Source organism: Bufo gargarizans, chromosome 1 (assembly GCF_014858855.1).
Source record: "Bufo gargarizans isolate SCDJY-AF-19 chromosome 1, ASM1485885v1, whole genome shotgun sequence".
Lineage (NCBI taxonomy): Eukaryota > Metazoa > Chordata > Amphibia > Anura > Bufonidae > Bufo > Bufo gargarizans.
Genome location: NC_058080.1, coordinates 298,741,316 through 298,755,993, shown reverse-complemented (window position 1 = coordinate 298,755,993; position 14,678 = coordinate 298,741,316).

The window sequence follows — 14,678 nt, the reverse complement described above, 5'->3', positions numbered from 1 at the left end:
CAAAAGAACCCTCGTGAGATTCTTAGTAGCCTCGTAGTACTCCACCAGGTCCACCATTTACAGGGTATTGCCAGGAGACACCTGGCCGATCCAGTGCTGGAGAGGGGGTGGCAGAGCCCTAGCAGAACTTATCAGCCAATAGTGTATATTGGCGTTTATGCCAGCCTCACTGCTCTTGCCCGCATCCTCCATCAATTGTGGGGATTCACTCTGGTAAACAGGGTGTGTGGATGCAGTACAGAGGCAAATTACCAGTTCTTAAATCAAATTTAAAGTAAAAACAAAACGTCACTTTGCAGCCTTGGTGTTAGTTCACACACAATGAAAAGTCCACATAACAAAAATCACCTTGTTGGCAGTTCTGCCTCCAGCAGTCCATAGCAGGCTTTTATGGGGCCCGTTTCCCTTACAGACTGGTCTCAGTCCTCCAGCACGGCACAAGGCTCATATACCAGCACACACACCCCCTGAGCTCCACTGTCAGACTGAGGTAATCCTCCTCACCTGGCAGCGCTGGCTGGTTTTTAGCCTGGCAAAATCCAGCCTGGAACATGGGAAGTAGTCATCTACCCAGCACTTTGGCTACTCCCAGTAAGAACCTTCCTGGATCAGCTTTAGAGCCATACTTAGTATTAAGGTGTCAAATAGCAACTTCTGCTGACACATAAAAACTGGCTCTTACTCCACCAAGGCCAGGAACCTTGGTGACACGTACTTATCATCCACGATGATTCCTTGTACCTTCTTACACTATATATGTCAGTGTCACTTTGAAATTTTCTTCCATTAATAATAGTTTTTATTTATATAGAGCAAGCATATTATGCAATGTTTTCCAGTCAGAGAATTCATTAACAAGAAAAATAAAACTTTACATAGCAGCAAACAAGTCAACAATTTAGACAAGAAAAATGAGGGCCCTTTTGGTAAATGCTTACAATCTATGAGGAGACAGGGGTGACACAAAAGAGGATAGTGATTGTTTTGGGCAATGATCTGTCCATCTTAACAAAATAGGGGAGCAGATATAAAGCTTCATGAGCTAGCCACCAGCCGATATCTATAGTACTTCAGTTCATGGGTTATAGTGGATCAGGTTAAGGAAAATTAGGTTGAATAGTAAGATTAAGGGATGTGGTAGGCCAACCTAAAATTATGTGTTTTTAGCGAGTGTCTAAAACTGTGGATTTTATGAGTTAACCTAATTGTTTGGGATAGAGCATTCCAGAGAATAGGTGCAACTCAGTGTCACGGTCCCTCCCATGACAGAGGTAAGAAGATCGGAGATGCTGGTGGCACGTGAGGGTATCTGACAGTCTCTGTTTGGCTTGCTCCTTACAGTGTTGTTGTTCAGTAATGACCACACCTCTTGGCAGGTGCAGATTATAGTCATTACAGAGGCTCTATTTAGTCCTAAATCACACTGCTTACTATGAGGTTGATATTTCCTGATGGTGTTGGTTGAGATGGTTTGTTGTTCCTTTGGATCTCCTTCTCCTCCATTCTGCTTTAACCCCTTAAGGACACAGGGCGTACAGGTACGCCCTTGTGCCCTGGTACTTAAGGACACAGGGCGTACATGTACGCCCTGTGCATTTTCGATCACTGCCGTGCGGCTGGCAGTGATCGGAACCCGGTGCCTGCTCAAATCATTGAGCAGGCACCTAGGCTAAATGCGCGGGGGGGTCCCGTGACCCCCCCATGTCGGCGATCGCGGCAAACCACAGGTCAATTCAGACCTGCGGTTTGCTGCGCTTTTTGCAGTTTCTGACCCCTGCGGTCCCTGACCGCGGGGATCAGAAACTTTAGTGTACCTCAAATATAGATTTTACCTCCCCCCTGCACCCCTGCATGATTTTTGGCCGGCGGGTGGTGCAGGGGGGGGAGTTGTGGGCGGTGCGGGAGGCGGGCGGTGCGGCAGGCGGGATCGCGATCCCCCGCCCGCCTCCCGCCGAATAATCGTTGGCTTCTAGTGGGTATACCAGGGTGCCAGCACATTGCTGGCACCCTGGTATAAACGGCTGACATCGGTGATGCGATGTCAGCCGTTTAACCCTTTCCATACAGCGGTCCGTACAGACCGCTGTATGGAAAAGGTTAACAGTAAGAGGGAGCTCCCTCCCTCTCCCATCGGGGGGCTGCTGTGCCTTTGCAGTCCCCCGAATGGAGAGGGAGAGAGCTTCCAGGCAGCCCCCCCAAGCCCCGTCCTTACCCTTCCCCGTCTGCGCAGTTCTGGCCACTACTGAGCAGACGGGGAAGGTTCCCATGGCAACAGGACGCCTTCTCAGGCGTCCTGCTGTCCATGGTGCTGAACAGATCTGTGCTGAAAGGCATAGATCTGTTCAGACAAAGTGTAAAATACAGTATAGTACTATATTGTACTGTACTGTATTATGCAGACATCAGACCCACTGGATCTTCAAGAACCAAGTGGGTCTGGGTCAAAAAAAAAGTGAAAAAAGTGAAAAATAAAGTAAAAATCAAAAAACACATTTATCACTGATTAAAAATGAAAAAAATAAAATTCCCTACACATGTTTGGTATCGCCGCGTCCGTAACGACCTGATCTATAAAACGGTAATGTTACTTTACCCGAACGGTGAACGCCATAAAAATTAAAAATTAAAAACTATGATGAAATTGGAATTTTGCCCACCTTACTTCCCAAAAAAGGTAATAAAAGTGATCAAAAAAGTCGCATCTATGCCAAAATTGTAACAATCAAACCGTTATCTCATCCCGCAAAAATCATACCCTACCCAAGATAATCGCCCAAAAACTGAAAAAGTTATGGCTCTTACACTATGGAAACACTAAAACATGATTTCTTTTGTTTCAAAAATGAAATCATTGTGTAAAACTTACATAAATAAAAAAAAAGTATACATATTAGGTATCGCCGCGTCCGTATTCACCGGCTCTATAAAAATATCACATGACCTAACCCCTCAGATGACCACCGTAAAAAAATAAAAATAAAAACGGTGTAAAAAAAGCCATTTTTTGTCATCTTCCGTCACAAAAAGTGTAATAGCAAGCAATCAAAAAGTCATGTGCACCCCAAAATAGTGCCAATCAAACCGTCATCTCATCCCACAAAAAATGAGACCCTACTTAAGATAATCGCCCAAAAATTTAAAAAACTATGGCTCTTAGACTATGGAGACACTAAAACATTTTTTTTGTTTTAAAAATGAAATTATTGTGTAAAACGTACATAAATAAAAAGAATTGTATACATATTGGGTATCACCGCGTCCGTGACAACTTGCTCTATAAATTACCACATGATCTAACCTGTCAGATGAATGGTGTAAATAACAAAAAAAAAAAACGGTGCCAAAAAAGCAATTTCTTGTTACCTTGCCGCACAAAAAGTGTAATATAGAGCAACCAAAAATCATATGTACCCTAAACTTGTACCAACAAAACTGCCACCCTATCCCGTAGTTTCTAAAATGTGGTCACTTTTTTGGAGTTTCTACTCTAGGGGTGCATCAGGGGGGCTTCAAATGGGACATGGTGTCAAAAAAACCAGTCCAGCAAAATCTGCCTTCCAAAAACCGTATGGCATTCCTTTCCTTCTGCGCCCTGCCGTGTGCCCGTACAGCGGTTTACGACCACATATGAGGTGTTTCTGTAAACTACAGAATCAGGGCCAGAAATAATGAGTTTTGTTTGGCTGTTAACCCTTGCTTTGTAACTGGAAAAAAAATATTAAAATGGAAAATCTGCCAAAGTGAAATTTTGAAATTGTATCTCTATTTTCTATTAAATCTTGTGCAACACCTAAAGGGTTAACAAAGTTTGTAAAATCAGTTTTGAATACCTTGAGGGGTGTAGTTTCTTAGATGGGGTCACTTTTATGGAGTTTCTACTCTAGGGGTGCATCAGGTGGCTTCAAATGGGACATGGTGTCAAAAAAACTGTCCAGCAAAACATGCCTTCCAAAAACCAAACGGCACACCTTTCACTCTACGCCCCGCTGTGTGGCCGTACAGTAGTTTACGGCCACATATGGGGTGTTTCTGTAAACGGCAGAGTCAGGGCAATAAAGATACAGTCTTGTTTGGCTGTTAACCCTTGCTTTGTTAGTGGAAAAAATGGGTTAAAATGGAAAATTAGGCAAAAAAATGAAATTCTCAAATTTCATCCCCATTTGCCAATAACTCTTGTGCAACACCTAAAGGGTTAACAAAGTTTGTAAAATCAGTTTTGAATACCTTGAGGGGTGTAGTTTATAGAATGGGGTCATTTTTGGGTGGTTTCTATTATGTAAGCCTCGCAAAGTGACTTCAGAGCTGTAGTGGTCCTTAAAAATTGGGTTTTTGTAAATTTCTGAAAAATTTCAAGATTTGCTTCTAAACTTCTAAGCCTTGTAACATCCCCAAAAAATAAAATATCATTCCCAAAATAATTCAAACATGAAGTAGACATATGGGGAATGTTGTCATCACAATTTTTGGGGGTATTACTATGTATTACAGAAGTAGAGAAACTGAAACTTTGAAATTTGCTAATTTTTCCCAATCTTTGGTAAATTTGACATTTTTTTTATGCAAAAAAAAATATTTTTTTTAACTTTATTTTACCAGTGTCATGAAGTACAATATGTGACGAAAAAACTATCTCAGAATGGCCTGGATAAGTCAAAGCGTTTTAAAGTTATCAGCACTTAAAGTGACACTGGTCAGATTTTCAAAAAATGGCCTGGTCCTAAGGTGTAAAAAGGTTGTGTCCCTAAGGGGTTAAACTAGGAGCATTTTGTCTGGCATTTTGTTGTTTGATTGTGTGTGTTGTTGGTTGTCTAGGCCTCAGGGAGACACTGGTTCCTTTATCTGGGAATAAACCAGTAGGCTCATTCCCTGCCACCATTCCTAGGGACTTCCAGGGTCTTTAGGGCCTAGGTTACGGTGTATGAGTATTTCCACCTTCAAAGTCTACTCATAATGGCAGGAGTCAGGGAGAGGTCTAGGGATTCCTAGGAGCTGACCATCCCTCTCCCTTAGCTTTGAGGCCTGGACTCCAGACTATTCCTTCTGTGTGTCATTTGGTGTTATCCCCTCCCCATTACTCGGGACACTCAGGAGTGGTCTGAAAGAAAGGAGAGAGGTTTGGATTGTTATGGATGTTAGTTGTAATTCATTTGCAGTGTTTACAACATGAGTAGGTTGGTTGAGAGAGAGGAGGGAGGAAATGTAGGGAGTAAAGCACCGTGGAGAGCTTTGTGGGTGAGAATGAGTGATTAAACTGTATCCTATACTGTAGGGGCAACCAGTGAAATGACTGGCACAGGGCAGAAGCATCAGAGTAGCGGTTAGACAGATGAGTCTGGCTGCTGCATTTAGGATGGATTGGAGAGGGTAGAGTTTAGTGTGGCGAGACAGATTAGTAATGAGCTACAGTAATCAAGACAAGAATGGATCACTGCAAAACTAAAAATTTTAGTTGTTTCCACAATAAGAAAGGGGAGGAATCTACAGATGTTTTTGAGGTGCAAGCAGCATGAGTGGAAAAGCAATTGAATATAGGGGGTGGATGACAGATTGGAGTCAAATGTAACACAGAGACAGTGGGCATGCTGCCTATGCGTTATGGTAGTGCCACACACTGAGAGGAAGATGTCAGGTTTAGGTAGGTTAGGGGATGGAGAAAACAGATAGAAACCGGACTTGATGTCAGAGACAGCAGACAGACAGTCACTGGTGTTCTGAAGTACAACAGGGGTGAGCTCAGGGGATGAAGTGTATAGTTGGGAGTCATCAGCATAGAGATGACACTGAAAACCAAATCTAGTGATAGTCTGTCTGACAGGGGCTGTGCAGAGAAAAAAAGAGGAGAGGACCTAGGACTGAACTCTGATAAACCCCAACAGCAAGAGGGAGAGGAGAAGTAGAGTCAGGGAATGATACACTGAAAGAGCAGCAAGAGAGATAAGAAAAAAACACAAAGAAAACAGTGTCCTTAAGACCAATAGATTGGAGCATGATCAGGGGGAGATTGTGGTCTATAGTGTCCAATTCTGCATAGAGATTGAGGAGAATAAGTAAAGAGCAGTCACCATTGCATTTAGCTATCAGGAGGTCATTTGTCCCTTTGGTGAGGGTAGTTTCTAAAACTAGTTTGTAAGATGCTAAGGAGTGAGTTTACAGAGAGGTAGTGGATGAGGTGAGAGTAGACCATGCTCTTAAAGAGTTTACAGATGAAGGGGAGATTAGAGACAGGCCTGTAGTTGGTTATGCTATATGGGTCAAGAGAGTTTTTTTTTTTAAATAATGGGGTTATGACTAAATGTTTGAAAGAGGAAGTGAAGATGCCAGAAAAGAGAGAGAGAGATTGAAGATTTTTGTAAAATGGGTAGTAACAGCTGGGGAAAGAGATTGCAGGAGGTGTGTGAGAATAGGATCAGAGGGGCAAGAAGAGAAAAATCTGGAGACTTCTGTGATTGGTTTGAACGTGGAAAGTGAGCCAGGGGAAGTGCAGCAGGAAAGGGGATCAATGACACTCAGTGGCTAGGAGCTAATTTCCTGCCGAATGTTTTACTTTTTTTTTTTAAAGTTGGTGGCCAGTAGAGATGAGTAGTGTTGATTGTTGCTCGGGTGCTCAAGTAGAACACCTCGGGATGCACAATGGAAGTCAAAGGGAGAACCCGAGCAATAAACCAGGCACCCTCTGCTCTGAAGAATGGAGGGTGTCTGGTTCACATGAAAAGGTCATAAATTGATGGAAATACCACTGAAATGGTTTGTGAACTGCATGGGGAGGATGTCTGGATGCATCTTGGACTCCCAGGTCGCTGTTGGGAACGATGTTGTCCGAGTAGTATGCCAATTTTACAGACTGACAATAATACGCATAAAAACGAAGATAAAATCGATTTTAGAGGAAAAATTGTTAGGAAACATTCTTTCCTGTATATTTACTTGTATATAAAGTGCAAGTGCTGCCAAAAATTACAAGGAAGAGGCACTCAGATACAACCTGTATATCACATAAAGGAAGGCCTCATTCACATTGTGGTACAATTGTTCAGGTATTGGGACTCCTACACTTATAAAACCTATACACTAAGTGAAAGGGCTGCCAAAAATTACAAGGAACCGGAACTCCAATACACCCTTTATTACACATAAAGGAGGGCTTCATACACACCCTTGAAAAATTATAACTGATGGCCTGCTGGTGACCCTCAAAAACATTAGTAGCAAGGGCCTGCTGGTGACCCTGTAAAACATTAGGGGCGAGGGCCTGCTGCTGGTCTGACCATCTAAAATATTAGGGGTGAGGTCTGCTGCTGAATTGACAATCTAAAACATTAGGGGTGAGGGTCTGCTGCTGACCTGACTCTCTAAAACATTAGGGGTGAGGGTCTGCTGCTGATCTGACCATCTAAAACATTATGAGCGAGGGCCTGCTGCTGAGCTGGCCATCTAAAACATTATGGGCAAAGGCCTGCTGCTGAGCTGACCATCTAAAACATTAGGGGTGAGGGTCTGCTGCTGAGCAGACTCTTTAAAACATTAGGGGCGAGTGCCTGCTGCTGATCTGACCATCTAAAACATTAGGGGCGAGGGCCTTCTGCTGAGCTGACCATCTAAAACATTAGGGGCGAGGGCCTGCTGCTGATCTGACCATGGAAAAAATCATGGGCGAGAGCCTGCTGCTGAGCTGACCATCTAAAACATTAGGGACGAGGGTCTGTTTCCAAGCTAACTTTCTAAAACATTAGGGGCGAGTACCCGCTGCTGATCTAACCATGGAAAAAATTATGGTTGAGGGCCTGCTGCTGAGCTGACCATCTAAAACATTAGGGACGAGTGCCTGCTGCTGAGCTGACCAATCCTAAAAATTACGGTTGAGCCTATGCACTAAGTGAAAGGGCTGCCATAAATTACAAGGAACAGGAACTCCAATACACCCTTTATTACACATAAAGGAGGGCTTCATACACACCCTTGAAAAATTATAACTGATGGCCTGCTGGTGACCCTCAAAAACATTAGTAGCAAGGGCCTGCTGGTGGCCCTGTAAAACATTAGGGGCGAGGGCCTGCTGCTGGTCTGACCATCTAAAATATTAGGGGTGAGGTCTGCTGCTGAGCTGACAATCTAAAACATTAGGGGTGAGGGTCTGCTGCTGAGCTGGCTCTTTAAAACATTAGGGGCGAATGCCTGCTGCTGATCTGACCATCTAAAACATTATGTATGAGGGCCTGCTGCTGAGGTGAACATCTAAAACATTACGGGCGAGGGCCTTCTGCTGAGCTGACCATCTAAAACATTAGGGGCGAGGGCCTGCTGCTGATCTGACCATGGAAAAAATCATGGGCTAGAGCCTGCTGCTGAGCTGACCATCTAAAACATTAGGGGCGAGGGTCTGTTGCCAAGCTAACTCTCTAAAACATTAGGGGCGAGTGCCTGCTGCTGATCTAACCATGGAAAAAATTATGGTTGAGTGCCTGCTGCTGAGCTGACGATCTAAAACATTAGGGGTGAGGGTCTGCTGCCGAGCTGACTCTCTAAAACATTAGGGACGAGTGCCTGCTGCTGAGCTGACCATCATAAAAATTGCGGTTGAGGGTCTGCTGGTGAACTGACTCTCTAAAACATTAGGGACGAGTGCCTGCTGCTGAGCTGACCATTGAAAAAATTATGGGCGAGGGCCTGCTGCTAAGCTGACCATCTAAAACATTAAGGGTTAGGGTCTGCTGCTGAGCTGACTCTAAAACATTAGGGACGAGTGCCTGCTGCTGATCTGACCATCGAAAAAATTATGGTTGAGTGCCTGCTGCTGATCTGACCATGGAAAAAATCATGGGAGAGGGCCTGCTGCTGAGCTGACCATCGAAAAAATTATGGTTTAAGGCCTGCTGCTGAGCTGACCCTCTAAAACATTAGAAGCGAGGGCAGACTAATACGCTGTCACGGACGGTGTACAGGAAACAAGGCAAAGCAACGTGCATAAATGACTTGCTGGATCCAAAAACGAAGGAACCAAGGGGAGACCCCTGCAGAAGACCTGGCACTTTCCCTGGCTGCTCAGCCTATGCAAAGATCTGAATGGTGGAGGTTTGCATATCCACGTACCTTGACTATATAACCCCTGAGCACCCTACAATAGTGAAGGGGTCACGACCACCGGCTCCCTACACAAGATACGGAGGGAGTCAGGGGTCACCTGGGATCCAGCAAACAGAAAAATACACAGATAAATGATCAACACTTAGCTTTAGTAGCAGGACAGGAGAACAAGATCAGCATGCACACACACTCCAGGAAGAAGTATAAGCCGCCCAGAAAAGCATTCTGGGGAGGAATTTAAAGGGAAGCAATCAGTCAACACATGACAGCTGCGAGAGAGGCTAACCGAGATGAGGAACTGAATACCACAACAAAGAAAGTTAAGGAGGAGGTTCTGAAAGGCCTCTGTCAGAGCTTCTCAGCTGTCTTGTTGTGACAGTACCCCTCCCTCTACGAGTGGACTCCGGACACTCAGAACCCACCTTCTCAGGATGGGACCTATGGAAAGCCCTGATGAGACGAGAGGCCTTAATGTCCGTCACTGGGACCCACAGCCTCTCCTTAGGACCATACCCCTCCCAATGAACAAGGTACTGAAGAGAACACACAGAGAGAATGCACCAAACAGATATAACACTGACTATGCTGGCAAGACATAAGTAAAGGTATTAAAAGCTGAGACTTTTGCCAATATGTTCCAGTCATGGAGATACGGAGCCCACATGCACCACGTCACGGTTTCTCAGCATGGCAAGAGGTCCTAACCACTGCTCTGACTATGGTGTGAACACGGTCTGGGGATGATATAATTCAGCTCACAGCCAAGCTCCCCACAATTGCCCAGCATAAATGCTGTGGTTGTACAATGTGGATGAAGCCAGGCCGTGAGCCACACCCACACCAGACCATGTGAGGGAGGTTACCAGGTGCAAAAAAGTGCTAGAGTGCCAAATAAAGGCAAACACACTCAAATCTAAACAAGACAGAAAATGAAAAACAAAAAATTAGTGGCAATTCTGGAGGAGCTGCTCAGCCCATGACACTGTAGCGTGTCTTTAGTTAGGGGAGCAGCCCGACCGCATGTGGACCGCAGTAATCGACTAACCCCAGCAAAATATGCATACAATGGAGGATATCGACGCGGTCCACATGCACCACAAGAGCAAACTACACAGAATGTAGCAATCATAGAGAACACACAGAGAGAATGCACCAAACAGATATAACACTGACTATGCTGGCAAGACATAAGTAAAGGTATTAAAAGCTGAGACTTTTGCCAATATGTTCCAGTCATGGAGATATCGGAGCCCACATGCACCACGTCACGGTTTCTCAGCATGGCAAGGGTCCTAACCACTGCTCTGACTATGGTGTGAACACGGTCTGGGGATGATATAATTCAGCTCACAGCCAAGCTCCCACAATTGCCCAGCATAAATGCTGTGGTTGTACAATGTGGATGAAGCCAGGCCGTGAGCCACACCCACACCAGACCATGTGAGGGAGGTTACCAGGTGCAAAAAAGTGCTAGAGTGCCAAATAAAGGCAAACACACTCAAATCTAACAAGACAGAAAATGAAAAACAAAAAAATTTAGTGGCAATTCTGGAGGAGCTGCTCAGCCCATGACACTGTAGCGTGTCTTTAGTTAGGGGAGCAGCCCGACCGCATGTGGACCGCAGTAATCGGTACTGAAGAGAACCGCGGAGAAGACGAGAATCCACAATCCTAGAGACCTGAAATTCAAGATTCCCATCAACCATAATCGGAGGAGGAGGCACAGGCGAGGGTACAATGGGTTGAACATAAGGTTTCAATAAGGACTTATGAAAAACATTATGGATCTTCCAAGTCTGAGGAAGATCAAGACGGTATGCAACAGGATTGATGACAGACAGGATTTTGTAAGGCCCAATAAACCTAGGACCCAACTTCCAGGAGGGAACCTTCAATTTGATATTTTTGGTAGACAACCACACCAGATCACCAACATTCAGGTCCGGACCAAGCACACGTCTCTTATCCGCCACACGCTTATATCTCTCACTCATGCTCTTTAGATTATCCTGAATCTTTTGCCAAATAGATGACAAAGACGAGGAGAATCTGTCCTCATCAGGTAAACCAGAAGACCCCTCTCCGAGAAAGTCCCAAACTGCGGATGAAACCCATATGCACCAAAAAATGGTGACTTATCAGAGGACTCCTGACGACGGTTATTTAAAGCAAACTCAGCAAGGGACAAAAAGAACACCAATCCTCTTGATTCTCCGCCACAAAACAGCGCAGATATGTCTCCAGATTCTGATTGACGCGCTCTGTCTGGCCATTCGACTGGGGTGGAAGCAGAAGAGAATGACAACCGAACCCCCAAGCGAGAACAGAAAGCCTTCCAAAATCTGGAAACAAACTGCGTGCCCCTATCAGAGACTATGTCTGAAGGAATACCGTGCAATTTGACAATGTGATCAATAAATGCCTGCGCCAGCGTCTTAGCATTGGGCAAACCAGGAAAAGGGATGAAATGCACCATTTTGCTAAAACGGTCCACCACCACCAGAATCACAGTCTTCCCCGAGGAACGAGGCAGGTCCGTTATGAAGTCCATGGACAGATGTGTCCAAGGACGGGAAGGAATGGGTAAGGGAAGGAGAGGACCCGATGGCCGTGAATGAGGGACTTTGGCACGAGCGCAAGTCTCGCAGGCTGCCACAAAACCCTCAACCGACTTACGAAGCGCAGGCCACCGGAATCTCCGAGCGATGAGATCCAGTGTGGCTCTTACCCCCGGGTGCCCAGTAAGGACCGTATCGTGGTGTTCTTTAAAAATTGTGTCTTAAAGCGAGAGGCACAAACAACCTCCCAGGAGGACAAAGATCAGGAGCCTCTGACTGGGCTGCCTGCACCTCTGCCTCCAATTCAGGAAAAAGAGCAGAGACCACCACACCTTCGGCCAAAATGGACCCGGGTCTTCAAAATTCCCGCCTCCCGGAAAACAACGTGACAGGGCATCTGCCTTCACATTCTTATCTCCAGTGACAACAAAATTAAACCTAGAAAAGAACAAAGACCATCTGGCCTGTCTCGGGTTCAGACGCTTGGCTGACTCCAAGTAGGCCAGATTTTTATGGTCAGTAAATACGGTAATAGGGTGTCTGGCTCCCTCTAGCATTTTCAGTTGACAGGCAGATGCGTTTATCAGTTATTATGCCCCCAGCAGCACTAAATACCCACTCTGACGAAACGCTGGCGGCAGGGTAGGCCAGCACCTCCAAGGCGTAGAGCACCAGTTCGTGCCATGTGTCCAGCTTGAACACCCAATAGTTGTAAGGCACAGAGGGATCATTGAGGAAGCAGACATGGTCTGCTACGTACTTCTTTACTAGTTATGAGCGGCAGGGGCAATTTGCGAGTGACATCAGACAAGAGTCAGTGGGTTCGTCAGACACAGACCACTCTGTGGTTTTCTGATGCTGCTGTCACCTCCATTCTATGTCACCTTGCCATTCTGTGGTCTCCTTATGCTGCTGCCACCTCCACACTATGCTACCTTGCAACTCTGTGGCCTCCTGAAGCTGTCGCCACCTTCACACTGTCATTGTGCCACTCTGTGGCCTCCTCCTGATGCTGCTGCTGCCGTCACCTCCTCACTGTCATTGTGCCACTCTGTGGCCCCCTGATGCTGCTGCTGCCACCTACACACTGTCATTGTGCCACTCTGTGGCCTCCTCATGCTGCTTTCACCTCACCACTATGTCATAGGACCACTCTGTGGATTTCCCATGCTGTTCCCACCTTCCCCACTACATGACTGGGCCACTATTTTGGCTTTTGGCCTGGCTGACGTCATTTATTTGACCTTTATTCTAATCTGTCAGAAGGAAGGAAAAATTTGACGCACAATGGATCCTGTCTGATTAGCAGCTGTAAGGCCTGTATGGTCCCATCAGAATTGGCTTATGATTTGGAAGCCAAAAGCAGGAGTGGGTACAAAACACAGAAGACATGCAAATTTTCCATTCACGTGTCATCTCTGTTTTGGAACCATTCCTGTTTTTTTTTTGCATTAGCAATACTGATGGATTACTGACCAAATGCTGACCGAGTGAAGGCAGATGCTCAACAGACAGGATCCGTTTTTTGGGGGTTATTGTTCTGAAGGATCAGAGAAAGGGCAAAATAATCAGTGACGTTGACACAAACTTACTGCTGACACCCTTTCCACTCTGTCAGAGGGCTCTACTTGTATAAGCGTTTAATAGAAGAGGTTCTGTAGACATCTGTGTGCAGTTATTCTAATAGCGGCGCCTGTCATCTGCATGTCATACGGACTATATACAGTATTATTTCACTACCAAAGCAGACTCCCTATGCATGTTACTGCAAGGCACAGTGTTCTACACCACTATAATGGCTCTCTGCAGCCAGGAAATAGGCATTTTTTAACGCAATTCGCCGCAAATAAATTCGGATCTACCACCGGCCGAATTTTTTAAAAATTCGCTCACCTTTAGAGTCGTGAAATAAGTCTGTTTGGTGAGGTGGCAGTCAGAGTTATTCTTCTTAGTTATTAGCATAAAATTGTAATAAAGGAAATCTTTTGATGTATGAGTTTTTCTTCATAGGCATTCATTACTCTTTTCAGTCCGACCTAGTGCAGTCATATGTTTAGCAAATGGTTAAATCTGCTGATAGATTCCCTTTAAAGCCAAAACCGGCTGCATCTTTAAAGGGTTTTTGTAATGAGAAATAACGTTATGTAGCTGACTGACATTAGCGATGTGCTAAATTAGACAATTCTGCACGTATAGGAATACATATGTAGTCTATGTAGTGAAGTGTAAATGCGGAGCATTTTATATAGGTAAGACAATTAGGCCGATATTAGAAAGATTCCGGGAACACCTGAATTCCATAAGAACGAAAAATGGCTGCCCCCGCCTTATAAATCATGTATGGCAAGAACATGGGGGGTAACCCAATTTTGGGGTTTTGCGGGAATTGAAGTGGTTCCATTAATGACACAGGGGGGTGATAGACATTGCCTCCTGCTACAAAAAAAACGCGATGGATCATTCGTATGCATGCAATGGGTCCTTTAGGTCTGAATGACCGCAACGATCTTAGTGCATTTGTTTGAGGCAAACACTCTGTTCTTATAATGTAATTTTATTGCTGTGATTTGTTTTTAACACGCACACAGGTGGTGTCTCAGTATATTTTTTGCCATGCCTCTCAGGGTTTATACACACCCTTTTAAAAAGGCTAGCGCACCTGTCTGCGTCATACAGGTAGCCGGAAGAAGCACGTCAGTGCGAAACGTCCATTGCTGCCTCTCGCCGCAGGTGCGGCTTTTGTTTCTGTGAAGGCTTGTCCGCCTCAGCCCTGTGATGTCTGCATGTTTTTGTAACATCCCAGAGTATGTCACTAAAAAAACTCTGTCTCCCTGCTACAATGTGTCAAGTGTATATGTATTGTCATCTGGTGTAATTTAACTGTGCATTTTCATCATATGTACTTTCCAGGCTTGTATTATGTATTTGCTGTAATTTCCTTGTCAGCCAGCAGGTGGCAGCAATATGTAGCAGACCATAGCTAGGTTAGTATATCTAGTCTGGAATAGTCCATTCCAGTCTAGGCTCCCCTGTGTGAGC